The following is a 16,871-nucleotide window of genomic DNA, read 5'->3' as shown; positions in this document are numbered from 1 at the left end:
TTCTACCCCATCCAAATTTCAATCGAGAGCATAGCATTTCACTGATTTAGCATCCTCTGCGCTTCTGCCCATAATCACCCACTAACTCTCATACTCTGAAAATTTCATTTTGAAAGCCACTATAATCAATCAAAATTACTTTTAAACAGAATTATATGGTGGTTCCTTCATCATTTATCATTTCACTTTGACAAATAGAAGCCATAAATAAAGTCATATCATTTCAGTCTGAAAATTGTTTTACAAAGTCAAGTGAATTATTGTTTTGAGTATAATCCACTAAGTGTTTGCAAGTTAATTTTATGAAAATATCACAAGGCCTTTTGACTGTAAAGCATTTCTACAGATTAATAGGAGTTTGTGTAACTTTTTATATAACTAATTTTCTTATTAAAATATAATCATTTTTCTAAAATCCAAAAGCCTAAGGGAATCTACAGAACAGATGTAGTAGCAGATGTGATGAGTTGGACAGCTGCTCAGATTTAACAACTCAGGAAATATGAGCCCACCCATGTGCACCAGGTAATCAGAATGACAGCAGAATAACAAAACAAAAATGCCTCACAGTCCCCAGTAGAGCCTACAACATTGTTCTTTAAATGACTAACTTCAATCAAAACCTTGCTACAAATATCTCTCTTCTAGTTATCTCAAAAAAAAAGAGATAAGGAGAAAATATTTCATCAGATAACTAAATTTCTATGGTACCTGTCCCCTGGAAGGCTAGTTTGATATGATGGAAACACAAAACTTTAAATTCAAACTATTTAAAATAAGTAAATATTATATAAAATTTTTTAAGCACCAAAGTTGCCATCCATGTAGAAAATCAACACAGCAAAAAGGAAGGTGTCTCAAATTTAAAAACCTTAAATATACATAGTGAGTATAGATTCCTATAGACTTTTGTATTAAAAGAAATGATAATATCTTAAGGAAAAAAATCATTAACAAAGTTTTTACTTAAAAACTCAAATGGTTATGACTATATTTCCTACAGACATCAAAAAGTGAACAAAAATGACTTATTTCCTTGGAAATGAAAATGCTTTTCAAATTTAAATTGTAGAATTAGTTGTCAAAGTCTAGAAAAGACTAAAATGTTTCCTCATTCTTCGAGAGACTAAAAGAGAAGTCTATTCCACAAAGGTGTCAAGACAATTTACTAGGGAAAGGATAATCTTTTCAACAAATGGGACTAAGACTATTGAAGATCCATATGCAAAATATAAAAGAAAAAGAATTGACCCTTACTTTACACCATACCGAAAACTTAATTCAAAATGGATCACAGATCTAAATGTAAAAACTAAAGTAAGTATAAAGTGTCTAAAAGAAAGTTAAAAAAAATAATATACTAATCAAGTTAGAAAAGGGTAAAAGAAAAAAATCAATATACTGGACTTACTGAAACTTAAATGAAATATAATCTAAAGACTAGGGGAAATATTTAATCATATATTTAAATCATTCATATCTAATATATAAAATAATTTTTAACTAAAGAAAAAGATAACCAAATTTTAAAATGGGCAAAATATTTGAAGAGAGATTTCAACAAAGAACATATGCAAAGAACTAGTAAGCATAACAGAAGATATTCAACTCCATCGATCACTAGGGACATATATATTTAAAGCACAATAAGATATTACTAAACACCCAATAAAATATCTAAAATAAAAAAGACAATATGAAGTATTGGAAAAAATGTGGAGAGCAGGAATCATCATACATTACAAGTGGGATTGTAAAATGGCATTGTCTTTTTGAAAAATAATTTGGAAGTTTTTGTAAAAGTTAAACATAAACGTGGCATATAACATAGCAATTTCACATTTAGGAATCTACCAAAAAGAAATGAATATATAGATCTATACCAATGCATTTATATAAATGTTTAGAGAAATATTTTATATATATATATATATATATATATATATATATATATATATATTCGTATCATATGTATGTATATATACATTATATATAAATTAAATTTATATATACATAAAGACATTAAATTTATAGATAGATAGATAGATAGATATAGATATAGATATATAGATATATATAAAATACTCCAAGTGTCCACCAACTGGAGTATGGATCTTTTTAAAATGTGGCACACAGATATATCATGGAATATTATTTAACAATAAAAAGGAATGTACTACTGATACAGCCTATAGTATAGATGAAACAAAAACATTATAAATAAAGGACAAGTGGACACAAAAGATAACATATTGTAAGATTCAACTTATATGAAATGTCCAGAAAAGGCAAATTTATAGAGACAAAGTGCAGACCAGTTATAGTCTGGGGCTGACAGTAAGGACCTTTTTTACAATAAATGTTATAAAATATTATAAAACTGTATTGCACTGATCATTTTGCCACTTTAAAGTCTTACTAAAATTTGTTGAAAGTACACTAATAATGGATAAACTTTGTTATAAATAATTTAAACCTCTATAAAGTTCTTTTTAAAAAAAAAATCTGTGAAAACTTCCATATTTCTCTTTACTTGAACTGACAGTAAATTACAAAAGAACTTTCAAAAGCCCTATAATTCCTGTCAATATTACAATAGAGAAACTATATACATAATTTTCAAATTAAGGCTTAAACCTTAATTCAAGACTGCTCTTATATTAGCAATTAGAAAAATAAAGTCATAGCATAATAAAGACAGAAGCATATTTGGTAATAAGTGCTTAATTGGATAAAACATAAAAAAGAAGACTCTTGTCAAATTAATCTCATAAGAAGTGTTGGCAAATGTGGTTCTATACTGATGGAAAGTATTATATATTAACTTCACTGATATAAACCTAGCAAATGTTTCATTCATTCTCTAGCACAGTTAGTTCTCTTAGATGTGTAAGTCTTTTAATCGAGATTTCTCTCCCACATAATTTAATAATGAATGATGCTTATGGTAATGATTTTAGCACTTATAGTATACCAGTTACCATGCTGAACCATAAGGTTATAAGGTTTCAGTCAGAAAATATATTACAATATATTATTCCACATATTCTCAAAACCAACCCCATAAATATTACTACCTTTAATTTTTATTTTAAAACATAGGATTCTGAGAGATAAAATAACTTTGCTCTAAATCACACAGTCAATAAATGGTAAATCAGATCTAATACAAATCTCCAAAACCAAAATTCCATTGTTTATTTTAGCATTGTTTTCCTCCAATTCAAAAGTGGCGTATTCTTATACCTGTTAACAAACAGGAAGTATTCACTAGAGCCCTACCACATACTTCTCACTCATTCACTCATTCATTCCCATGTATTAAGCCTTTATGTATATTCACATCTAGAAATAGAAGTGAATTAGGTGAAGCTCCTTCCTTTAATGAAATGGCAGTCTAGTGATAGATTATTAGAATTAAAAATAATTGTGATTTAAAAATATATCACATTGAGCCCAAGTTACAATAAACAAAGAGAAGAGAATATCAAAGTTATCTTTCCTATCCTTTCCACTAATTACACCTCCAGAATGAAATATAGGGTAATCCCTCAGCATCTATAGGGAATTGTTTCCATGACACTCCCCTCCACAGATAACAAAATCCATCAATGCTCAAGCCCCATATGTAAAATATTGTACTATCTGTATATGACCTATGCACATCTTCCCATATAATTTATATTATCTCTTTTTTTTTTTGAGAGAGAGAGAGAGAGAGAGAATTTTTTAATATTTATTTTTCAGTTCTTGGCGGACACAACATCTTTGTTTGTATGTGGTGCTGAGGATCGAACCCGGGCCACACGCATGCCAGGCAAGCGCGCTAGCGCTTGAGCCACATCCCCAGCCCATAATTTATATTATCTCTATATTACTTATAAAACCTAATACCATTTAAATGTTATGTAAATAGTTATTATATTGCATTGTGTAGGGAATAATGACAAGAAGAAAAGCCTGCACATGTTCAGTAGAGATACAATGGGTTTTTTTCAAATACTTTCAACTCAGTAATTTGAATCAGGGTTTGGATGAAGCACAGATGCAGAACCAAGCATCTATAGGGGCAGCTGCATATTTTTCTTGTCTCACCTTTAAAGGCTTTAATTCCTCTGCTGTGGTTTATATTCAATTTACTATTGTTCAAGCACCTGTTGTGGATATAAAAAAACTGTTTATCATAATAGAAAGAGGAAAGGGTTTCAATTAATTCTGTCACTATATAAACTTGGTTAAGTATCTTCACATCATTGAGCCTCCGTGAAATTTTTTTAAATCAATTTTATTGAGGTATAATTTACAAATAGGATGCATTTTTACAAATGTCTACTCATGGAATACAACAACAAACAAAATATAGAGAATTTTCATCACAAGAATTGTATGAAATATTTACAACCGCTTTTTCATAATACACCCCAAATGTTCATCAATAATCGAATGGACTAAAAAGAATTCCTATATGCCACTTCTCAATCTGTGCTCCTACCCCTGGACTCCAAACCTCAAGCAATTACTAATATGCTTTCTGTCAAAATCAATTAATTTTTAAATAGAATTTCATATAAGTGAAATCATATCATATGTACTCTTTTGTATCTGGCTTACTTTGTTAACATAATGTTTGGGGAATTTATCTATGTTGTACATAGTTTAATGGATTTTATTTAATTGTTAAATAGTATTCCATTATAAGTATTTACCAAAGTTGATTTATCTGTTCACCTAATGACATATGGGATCCAGTCTGCTGCTACTATGAATAAAGCTGCTATAAACATTCCTATAATGCTTTGTGTGAACAAATATTTTCATTGTCCTTCTGTAAACATACAAATAGAGAATGGTAAGTTTGGGATAAATAAAAGTTTAACTTTTTCAGAAACTACCAAACGCTTTCCAAGTGATAATAATATCATTTCACATTCCTACCAGAAATGTATGTGTTCCTGACAACATTTGATATTGCGAGCCTTTTTAGTTTTAAGCTATCTAAAATTATGTGATGGTATCTCACTGTGGCTTTAATTTACATTTCCCTAATGACTACAGATGGTGAACACACTGTAATATACTCATTTGCCAACAGAATATCTTGTTTTGTGAAGTGTCTTAACTTTTTTTCCACTTTTTATTGAGTGGTTTATCTTTTTATTCTAAAGTCGTAAGAGTCCTTTCTAAACTGTCAGATATATGCATCATAAATACTTTCCCCCAGACTCTGGCTTCCTTTTTCTTTTCTTGATGATGTCTTTTGAAGGGCAGAAGTTTTTAACTTTTATAAGGTTCAGTTTTTCAACAGCTTCTTTCACATTTTAGGGTCCTAAGAAATGTGTCTACTCCATGGTTACAAGAATTTCTCTAGTTTTTCTTCCAGAGGTTTATATTTTTCAATCCTAAGCATAGGTCCATAATCCATTTTGAGGTGATTCTCTCTATGATGTGAATAAATTACATACCTATCCAGTTGTTCTAGCACCATTTGTTTAAAAGATTATCATTTTCCCCATTGAATTATTTTGGCACCTTTGTCAACAATTTATCCTGTACACTGCATCTACTTTTGGAGACTCTTTCCTGTTCCATTGATCTGTAAGTATATCCTTATGCCAATACCACATTGTCTTGATTGTTTTAGCTTTATAATAAGTCTTGAAATTAGATGTTATAACTCCTTTAATTTGTCCTTCTTTTTCAAAATTAAGTTAGCTATTCTAGGAGTTTTTTCATTTCTATAAATTGTAAAATCATTTGTCAATTTAAAAAAAAAAGTCTGCAGAGATTTTGACTGACAGTGCTTGAATGTATAGAACTATTTGAGAATTGACTTCTTAACAATGCTTCTTTTCTAAGCAATGGAAATGGAGTATATTTCCATTTATTCAGGTCTTTTAAATTTTTCATAGCAAAGTTTTATAGTTTCCATCTTTGCCAATAATTATTATTTTTCATTTGTTTTTATTATAGCCATCTAGTGATTGTGAACTGATATTTCTTTGAGGTTTGGATTCACATTTTCCTAATAATTAATGATGTTGACAGCGTCTTTTCACATGTTCACTGCCTATTTGTGCATCTTTTTAGGAGAAAATATCTTTTAAAATTTTTGACAATTTTTGAATTGGGCTTTTTGTCTTTTTATATTAATTCAAAGAATTCTTTACATATTCTAGATATTCTTAACAGATACATGATTTATAAATATTTTCCCATGTGTGAGTTACCTTTTCACTTTTTTTAAGAAAAATTTGTTAAGAAGTCCAATTATTGTATTTTTTCTGTTGTTATTTGTGCTTTGGGTAGCTTATTTAAAAAATAATATTAATGTTTATTGCAGCTCAATTCACAATAGCTAAGCTATGGATCCAACCTAGGTGCCCTTCAACAGATGAATGGATGAAGAAAATAATGTTATATATACTCAATGGAATAGTACTCAGACATAAAAAAAATAAATTTATAACTTTTGCTGGTAAATGGATGGATTTGGAGACATAAGACTGCCAGATGAAATAAGTCAATCCCAAAAAATCAAAGGTCAAATGTTCTTTCTGATATGTGGATGCTAACATACAACAAGGGTGGGGAGGGAAGAATAGAAGTTCAATGAATTAGACAAAGGGAAATGAAGTTAAGGGAGGGGAAATGGAAATAGGAAAGACAGAATGAATCAGACATAACTTTCCTATGTTCATATATGAATACACCTCTAGTGAAACTCCATATCATGTACAACCACAAGAATGGAATCTTAATTAGAAGAAGTTATACTCCATGTACATATAATATGTCAAAGTACACTTTACTGTCATGTGTATCTAAAAATAAAAATAAATTTATTATTTAGTCTTTTTAGATACACATGACAGTAAAGTGTACTTTGAATAAATAGTTTAAAAAATAAAAATCATTACCTAATCCAAGGTCATGACAATTCTCTTAGTCAGTTTGTGCTGCTTTAACAGACTACAATAGTCTAAGTGGTTTAAACAACAAACATTTAGTTCTCACATGTGATTCTGGAGGTTCGAAATCCAAGAACAGGGTACTAGCAATGGTCAGGTTTCATAAATATAACCTTTTCCAGATTTCAGACTGCTGATTTCTCATTGTTAACCTCATATAATGGAAAAAGGGAAAAAGAGTTCTCTGAAGTTTCATTCATGAGTGATCCACCCTGATGATCTAATTACTTCCAAATGCTCTACCTCCTAATTCCATCAGCTTGGAAGTTAGGATTTCAATAAATAAAATGTTGGGGAGATACAAACATTTAATCCATTGCAAAGTACTAAATATATGCTTCCTTCTAAAACTTTTAAAGTTTTGGATCTTATATTGTTGGTAATTTCAAAAAAACAATTTTGGTTCCATAGATTTTCTCTATTGTTTCTCTATTTTATATTCTATTTATCTTAGCTCTAATCTTTACCATTAATTTTTCTTTGCTTACTTTGGGCTTAGTTTATTCTTTTTCAAGTTCTTAAGGGACAAGATTAGGTTATTAATTTAAAATAATTTTTCTTTTTTTAATGTAGACATTTAGAGCTATTAATTTCCTTCTGAGAGCTACTTCAACCACATGCCATAAGTTTGGCATGTTTTTGTTTTGTTACATTTTTCTAATTGTAAGTGCTCCTTTGATCACTGTCAAACACATACTTATGATTTGTTTTCAAATTTCTTTTCTTGATTTTCAATCTGATTTGTTTGTGATTGGAAAGCATACTTTGTATAATTTCAGTCTTTTTTAAATATATTGAAATGTCTTTTGAGACCTAGTCTATAGTCTTTACTGGAGAATATTCCCTATGCACTTCAGGAAAATGTGGAATCTGCTATCACTAAGTGGATTATTCTCTATATGTCTATTAGGTTTATTTGGCTTCACACTCCCGCACTCACTCTCACTCGTTCTTTCTCTCTTTTGTACGCACTCACTCTCACTCGTTCTTTCTCTCTTTTGTACCAGTGATTGAATCTAGGAGTGCTTAACCACTGAAACACTGAACCATATCCCCACCCCATTTTATCTTCATTTTGAGACAGGGTCTTGCTAAGTTGCTGAGGCCGGCCTTGAACTTGAAATTCTTCTGCCTCGGCCTCCCAAGTCTCTGGTATTGCCAATGCACACCACCATGCCTGGACATTTGGCTTACAGTGTTATTCAGATCTTCTATTTCCTCATTAATCTTCTTTATTGTTGTGTTATCATTATTGAAAGAGGAATATTGGAGATAAATATCTGGCTTTCCATTGGAAATAGTAAAGTCCAGAAATCAGTGAGAAGACATTTTTAAAGTCTTGAAAGAAAAAGAAAACTTTCAACTAAGAATTCTGTATCCAGCAAAACTATCATTCAAAAATGAAGAAGAATATAAGACATGGGTCTTAATTTATTAATACTGTTTAAGTTCAACATGCTTTTTATTATTATGAAGCTAATTCTCCCATAAAATACATCAGTTTGGTTTGGGAGCCCTGTTGTTAAACATGAATAAGTTTAGAATTGTTATATGTTCTTGATAGACCACTTTGTCATATAATATTTTTACTTTTTTACATGAAAATTTTATTTTAAAGGTCATTTCTTCCCATATTAGTCAAACTCTCTTTTGTTTACTGCTTACATGGAATATCTTCTTTAATCATTTTAATTTCAACATATTTGTTTTCAAATCTAAGAATATTTTGTAGACAGTACACAGTTGGATCATGATTTTAAACTATTCTGACTTTTAGTTGGAGGGTTAATCCATTTATATTTAACAAAATTACTGATAAGGAGAGACCTCTGTCATTTTGCTATTTATTTTCTATATGCCCTACATCTTTTTCTTTTTCCATTATTGCTTTTCTTTTAATGTGAAATATTTTCTAATATCATGTAGTCCCTTATTATTTAATTACTATATATTTTTAGTTGTTTTCTTAATGTTTACTCTGGGAATTACAATTAACACCTTAATTTATAACAATCTAGTTTGGAATAATAACAATTTAGTTTCCAAAGAATACAACACTTTTCTTTAATAGAGTTCTACCCTCACTTTATGCTGCTATTGTCACAAATTACATCTTTATATACTATGTGTACATCAAAATAGATTTATCAGTATTGTTTTATGCAGTTTGGGGTGGGGTTCAGGGGGCCACACTGGATATCAAACTCAGGGCCTTGTGCATGCTAGCCAAGTGCTGTATCACCAAGTCAAGCTTCAAACCCTTACCATTTTCTTTGTTTCTTTGTGTGGATTCAGGTTACTGTCTAGTGTAATTTCTTTCAGCCTGAATATTGCTTTCAGCATTTCTTATAGGGAAGTTTTTATTGAAAGTTTCATAATTTCTTCTTCAGTTTTAAAAGAAAGTTTTACTAGATATAGAATTCCAGTTGAAAGGTTATGTTTTCTTTTTTTCTTTCAAGACTAACAGTGTCTCTCACAGGCTTTTGGCCTTTACTATTTCTAATGGAAAGCCAGCTGTTAATTAATCTTAATGAAATTTCCTTGGACAAAATGAAGTGTTTCCCTCTAGCTTCTTTTAAGATTCTCTCTTTCTCTTTGGCTTTTGACAGTATGATTATAAAGTATCCCAGTATTAATTTCTTTTGAGTTTATCCTACTTGAAGTGTGCTGAACTTATCAATGTGTGGATTAATGTTTTTTCTATTAAATCTCATAAGTTTTTGGCCATTATTTCTTCATACATTTTTCTGCCTCTTTCCTCTCTCAGGACGGACTCCCTTATGTTTATATTGGTATACTTAATGATGTCACACAGACAACTGTGGCTCTGTTCATTTTTATTCAATCTCTTTTCTCTGTTCTTCAGAATATACAATCTCAGCTGACCTATCTTCAAATTCACAGGTTTTTTTCTTCTGCCTGTTCAAATCTATTGTTGATCTCCTTTTGTGAGTTTTTAATCTCCATTACAATGTTTCTCAATTTCAAAATTCCTTTTTGGTAACTTTTTATAATTTCTGTCTCATTAATATTCTCTACTTGGTGAGACATTATTCTCAAGATTTTCTGTAGCTCTTTTTACATGGTTCTCTTTAGTGTTCTAACATATTTAAAGCACTTACTTAAAATCCTTGCTTAGTTAGTCCAATGTCTGAGCTTCCCCAAGTACATTTAAATTTATTGCTTTTTCTCCGATAGCCACATTTTTGGGCCACATTTTTGTTTTCTTGTATGTCTTAAAGGTTTTTTTGTTGTTGAAAACTAGTCATTTAGTTTGCTATAATGGGGTAACTTTGGAAATAAGACTCTCTCTTCTCTCCCCACATTTTATTTAATCAGCTTGCCATAATTTTTATTCATTGCCTTTTTTAAACTAATTTTGTAAAGCTTGTGTTCTCTATCAGGTGTAATCTCTATAGCCTCTGTTCCATTTGCTTAGTGGTCAGCTAATGATTGGGTAAATAGTTCCTTAATCATCTGGAACCAAAATGTCTCCCAGTCTTTGTGTAAGAGCTTCTGTCATACTGGGACAACGTACCTCCAAAACTAATTGAGCAGTTTGCAGCTCTGACTTAGTTTTCATTTCCTAATTCTGCAGAGCCTCGAGGTTAGCCATGAATAACCACTTACAGTCAATTCAGGTCTTTTTGGAACATGTACACAATTATATGCATGCACATGGTCTCCCAGAATTCTAATAATATGTCATAGAGCTTTACAAAGCTCTTATTCACTAAAATACCTCATCCCCTAGACTTTTTCCAAAGCTCAGACATTGGAGTAACTAACCAAAGTTTTTCAGTTAATTATTTGCTCCAACTGTTACTTATTATATCCAACAATAGCAATTAAAACATTTGCCTATAAATGCTTTTGACAAATTCTCCAGGGTAGCTAGCTGCTTTAGTGATGGGTGAGTTCTGAGCTAGATAAAATAAAAGTGAGACCTTTGAGTGGCTCCTCTTCCACAAAATAAATCAGAACAGATAAGTATAATCTTGGAAATGAGGCACATTTATTCCATCACCTACAGCAGAAATACATGATTTCATTTTCAAGGCTACTACTGATCTAGGAAATGTGGAATGTAACCAGAATAAGGTTTTTATTGTTTGTTCTTTTTAGATATACATGACAGTAGAGTGTATTTGACATATTATACATATATGAAGTATAACTTATTCTAATTAGGATCTCATTCTTGTGGTTGTATATGATGCGGAGTTTCACTGATGCTATATGTGCTCTTACAGAAGGAAGAACTTTTGGAATTCTTACTCTGACATTTTTCTACCCATAGGTTTTTGTAAATACTTTTATAATTTGGGTTCATTATGTTTCTCAAGTTTAGAGGTTTGGAATTTTCTTTAAATTTATAAAACCATAACAACTATTACTTTTGTAAGACTTAACAATAATTTACATAAATAACCTAGAACAACATCTTGCATATAGCACTCAACAATGGAAATTATCATTAGATCTGTATCACACAGTGAGAAAAAGAAAATAATAATAAAATTTTCCCTTTGGGGGATTTAAAATCAGCACACTATAGTAAAGCAACCATATCAATGTTTATAGCAGCTCAATTCACAATAGCTAGACTATGGAACCAACCTAGGTGTCCCTCAATAGATGAATGGATAAAGAAAATGTAGTATATATACTCAATGAAATATTACTCACCTTTAAAGAAGAGTAAAATTATGGAATTTGCCAGTAAATAGTTGGAGTTGGAGAATATCATGCTAAGCAAAATAAACCAATCCCACAAAACCAAAGGCTGAATGTTTTCTCTAATATGCGGATGCTAATTCACAATAAGGCAGGGGACATTAGGAAAGAATAGTGTTACCTTAGATTAGGTAGAGGGAAGTGATGAGAGAGGAGGGGAGGGGATGTGGGGATAGGAAAGATAGTAGAATGAAACAGACATTATTACCATATGTATATATGTGACATGACCAATATGATTCTGTATCATGTACACTCAGAAAAATGAGAAATTTTATCCCATCTATGTATGATATATCAAAGTGCATAATGCATTCTACTGTCATGTATAACTAATTAAAATAAATAAACTTTTTTTAAAAATTGCCCTTTGGGGACTCAAAGTGTATTTGATACTTATTTCTTTAAAAAGGTTCTCATACTTTTTGCTAATTCTAATTTGATTTATTTTCATTCTTTTCTTGCCTAAATGTCTATATTTTCCTTCTGGTCCATTACCTGTCCATCTTTCCTTGTTTAATCAAATCAAGAAGTTATCCTGCTCAAGTCTCTACTTAAGACTTCCCTCTGAGAAACTCAACCACAATTTTCTGCAAGAAACATTAGGTGAATGTAGGAAACTATATACATTTGAACCAAATCTCATAAATACACAAAATTCCTTCCCTACACACATACACACTTCATTCTGTCTAATTTTAAAGTACCCACTTACCAATAACTCGCAAACTGCAACCCTTGTAAAATCCATGCACAAGTAAATATCAGGTCTTTTTAAAGGCAGAATTCAACATTTACAATTTCTTAAACAAGCAAGGGTTTTCATTCATCATTGAGTGACCAAAGAATGCTTGGATTGTCAAAAATAATTCTTGGTGACTGCAGTATAATCAAGAATATAAGGAGTCAAAGTCCAACAGCATGGGAAGCTGGTAGCCACTGGTAAAGGCACAACACCAGTATCTCATTCTTTTTGTGAAGAAATCTTAACTTTGCTTTGTTATTCTTGCCTACTGTTTTCTGAGTCTAATATCTAGTCTTCCTTAGTTCTGTAAATTATCTTAAATATTTCCCATAAATCCCTGTTCTACTTATTTTATATAATGCTGGCCTATTATTGTAGTCAGTATCTCTGAAAAGTCTAAGAGTCATCTATTTCTAGCCCTAATATCTGTCACATTAGAGAAGATCTTACTAAATCAATTGCAGAAGGCTTAACAGTTAAATTCATATGTGCTAATAATTCAGAGCCTTAAAATGCTTGAATAATATGACCTCTTTTAAATTCAAAATTGAATCTCATATTGCTACTATTTTTAGAAATTAGAACTCAAGTCAGTTAGACTAGATTTTTTATCTAGTAATTGACACTTTCGAGAAATTAGGAGATTAATTTCTTAATTTAGAAAAGGTAAAAGCTAATAAAAAGCTGTTCCATATTCAACTAACTGGTTTCTATATAAAATTTTAATGAAGCTATTTTGCATAAAATTTGACAAGAAAATAATTTAAACTGTCTAACTTATGAATATCATCAGCTTCATAGAATTTAATTAAAAATATTCATATTATGTATTTCATGACCTCTTGCTTCTCCCTCAATTTCATTATTTTAAAAACACCAATATTCCTACTTCTTCGAAATTTAAATTTTCCGTCATTGATATCTCCCTGGTTCCCCAGATTTCTATTTCCAACTGCTTATTTAACATATCCTGATCTTTCACCCTTTCCCTCAAATATGCTGCTTTCCTAGACCTTCCCATCTCTCAAAGTGTGAATACCATACTTCTAGATTCCCAAGGAAAAAGTGAGAGAAAAGAAATATGAGTCCTCATTAATTCCTCTATTTTTCTCATATCTGGCACCCAATTCATTAACAAATCCCATTTTCCCTATCTTCAAAATCTAGAATCTAACTACTCTCATTGGAATATTACAGTCAACTTCCAACACTTCTCTTCCATTTTCTTCCTCAGATATTTTCAGTCAAATTCTCAACATGCAATGCAGAGTTGATCAGTTTAAGCATAAGTCAGATTACATCATTCTTCTGAAAATCTTTATTCACATTAAAAGTCAAAATTTTTCTAATGGCCAAGAATTCTCTACATAATCTGTCCTCTTACAACAACCAAGCTCATTTCCTACTACTATTTCAATCAATAGTGATTGATCCCATCACACTGGACTCCTCTGTTATTTCTGGAATAATTTAGGCATGCTCCTCCAAACTCAAGGCTTTTGTACTCACCCCTTCCTCTGAAATTGTCCATATGACTAACTCCTTCAGTTCCCCCAAATCTACTCTAACATTTTCTTTGGCAAAACTTTAATAACTAACTCTATTTAAAACAACAACCCTTCTTCCCCTCCGTGGTACTACATTTTCCCCTCTTTCCTCTCCTTCTCTTATTTTTATATTGCTAATATACCACCACTTAACTATAAGTTCCATGATAACAGAAATATCTGTCTTTTTCACTGACATATAGATATAGAAATAGATACAGACATATATATATATGAATATTATCATATATATATATATACACACACACACACACACACACACGTGCGTGTGTGTATATGTGTATCCAGCACCTAGAATAACATTTGACACATCATAGGTGCACCATAAATATTTATTCAATTAACAAATAAATTAATGAAAATCCAGAAAAACATATCATGATGAAAAACTGCATCAATAAGAATACATTTTTAAATAGCAGTCTTATATTTCTCAAAAGAGCTGAGATTCAGTCAACTAATCTAAGGGTAAAGACTAAGTACATAAAAGAAGAAAGATATATCTGAGAAGACTTCTACATTAAATACCTGGAACTGAATTATGTATTAACAGAGATTCATATTTTTACTGTCGAATTTTGGTAGTGTTGCAAACATCATAATTTTTTTCCTATTATCAACAGTAACCTCAGAAAGGAGAAAGACATGTAAACAAGAAAAAAATTTCATGCTTTAATAGGCCTACCAATTTTAAATGCTGTTGTTTAGATTGTTGCATACAAGCAAATTCCAAGAGACTGCCTAGCAATAAAGTAGCATAATTAACCTAAGGTTCTTTTCTTACCCTATAACATGCAATTTCTAATACCCTTAACTCTTGACAGAAAAACCCTTAAAATAATGCATAATTCCCACACACAAGGATCTCTTAAAAATAAATATCTTTTTCAACACTGTACTTTTCATCTAAGAATCTCATAATTTTTATTTTAAAGAAAAAGCAAAAACAAAGAAAATGTTAATGCATTTATCTTGTCAAAATGTAAAACTCAACAACCAGGAGTAAATTAACTGTTTCCTCATTCACCCAAGTCACATCGTTTCTATTAAATTCTATGAACTCTCCTAAGTGTTAGGATTAAAAGAGTGAACAAGACAGCCAAGTCCCTGCCCTCAAGAAGATTACATCACAGTTGGGAGATAATGTACCACAAATAAATATACATGTTGATATGTATAATAAAGAAAAATTAACTAAAGAGAAAAAATAGTGACAGGAAAAAGGTGACTATTTAAGAGAGGATGATCAGAAAAGGCCTGAGGATATGGCAGTTGAGTAGAAACTTAAACTAGTGAGAAAGTAAAATAGCATAGGAAACAGTAAGAACAGAACAATCCCAAGTAACAAATCTAATGTTACACCTCCAGGCCCAAGAAAAGGAAAAACGAAACTAATTCCAAAATCAGTAGAAGACAGGAAATAATAAAGATCAGAATTAAAATTAATGAAATCAAGAATAAAAAACAACACAAAGAATCAATACAACATAAGTCAGTTCTTTGGAAATATAAACAAGATTGGTAAACCTTTAACCAAAATAGCCAAAAGAAAGACCTAAATTAACAAAATTAGAGGTGAAAAAGGACATATCATCACAAACACTTTTGAAATCCAGAGCATTATGAAAAACTATTTTGAAAATTTATACTCCAATAAACTGGAAAATCTGAAAGGTATTTAAAATTTTCTACACACATATGACCTACCCAAATTGATCCATGAGGATATAAAAACTTCAACCGACCAATATCAAGCAGTAAAATCAAATCAATAATTAAAAGCCTTCCAACAAAGAAAAAGCACAGAACCAGATTGATTTTAAGCTGAGTTCTACTTGACCATTAAAGAAGAACTAATGCCAATCCTCCTGAAATCATTCCATGAATAGGAAGGGAACACTCCCAAAATCATTCTATGAAGAAAGAAAGAAAGAAAGAAAGAAAGAAAGAAAGAAAGAAAGAAAGGAAGGAAGGAAGGAAGGAAGGAAGGAAGGAAGGAAGGAAGGAAGGAAGGAGAAAGAAAGAAAGAAAGAAAGAAGGAAGGAAGGAAGGAAGGAAGGAAGGAAGAAGGAAGAAAGGAAGGAAAACTACATATCAAGATCCCTTCTGAACTAGATGCAAAAATCCTTAATAAAATATATGCAAACTACTTTCAAAAACACAGCAAGAAGATAATATATTATGATCCAGTGGGTTTCACCCTAGGAATGCAAGATTGATTCAACATATGCAAATCAATATATATAATTCACCACATAATTAGAGTTAGGGACAAAAATCACATGATCATCTCAATAGATGCAAAAAAAATAGAATCCTTCAACAAAAACCTAGCACCCATTCAAGTTAAAAATGCAGGAGAAACTAGGGATAGAAGAAATTTACCTGAACGTTATAAAGACTATATATGACAAACCCAATGTCAATGTCATACTGAATGGAGAAAAAATAAATACATTTTCTCTAAAGTCAGGAAAAAGATGATAATATACACTCTATTCAACAAAGTTCTTGAAACTCTATCCAGAGGAATAAGGCAAGAAAACAAAATTAAAGGCCAGTGTAACTCCACATCATGTACAACAAGAATGGAATCCTAATTGGAATGGGTAGTACTCCATGTGTGTATAATATGTCAAAATACATTCTACTGTTATGTATATATAAAAACAACAAATAAAAAATAAAACTAAAGGAATACAAATAGGAAAATAAAAAGTCAAAACATCTCTGATGACATGATCTTCTATCTAGAAGAAAAAAATAAAAAAACACCAGAAGGCTTCTAGAGATGGTGGAATGAGTCAGACATCATTATCATAGGTACGTGTTTGATTGTAAAAGTGGTGTGAC

This window comes from Callospermophilus lateralis, chromosome 2, assembly GCF_048772815.1.
Source record: "Callospermophilus lateralis isolate mCalLat2 chromosome 2, mCalLat2.hap1, whole genome shotgun sequence".
Taxonomy (NCBI): domain Eukaryota; kingdom Metazoa; phylum Chordata; class Mammalia; order Rodentia; family Sciuridae; genus Callospermophilus; species Callospermophilus lateralis.
This window is presented reverse-complemented; position numbering follows the sequence as displayed.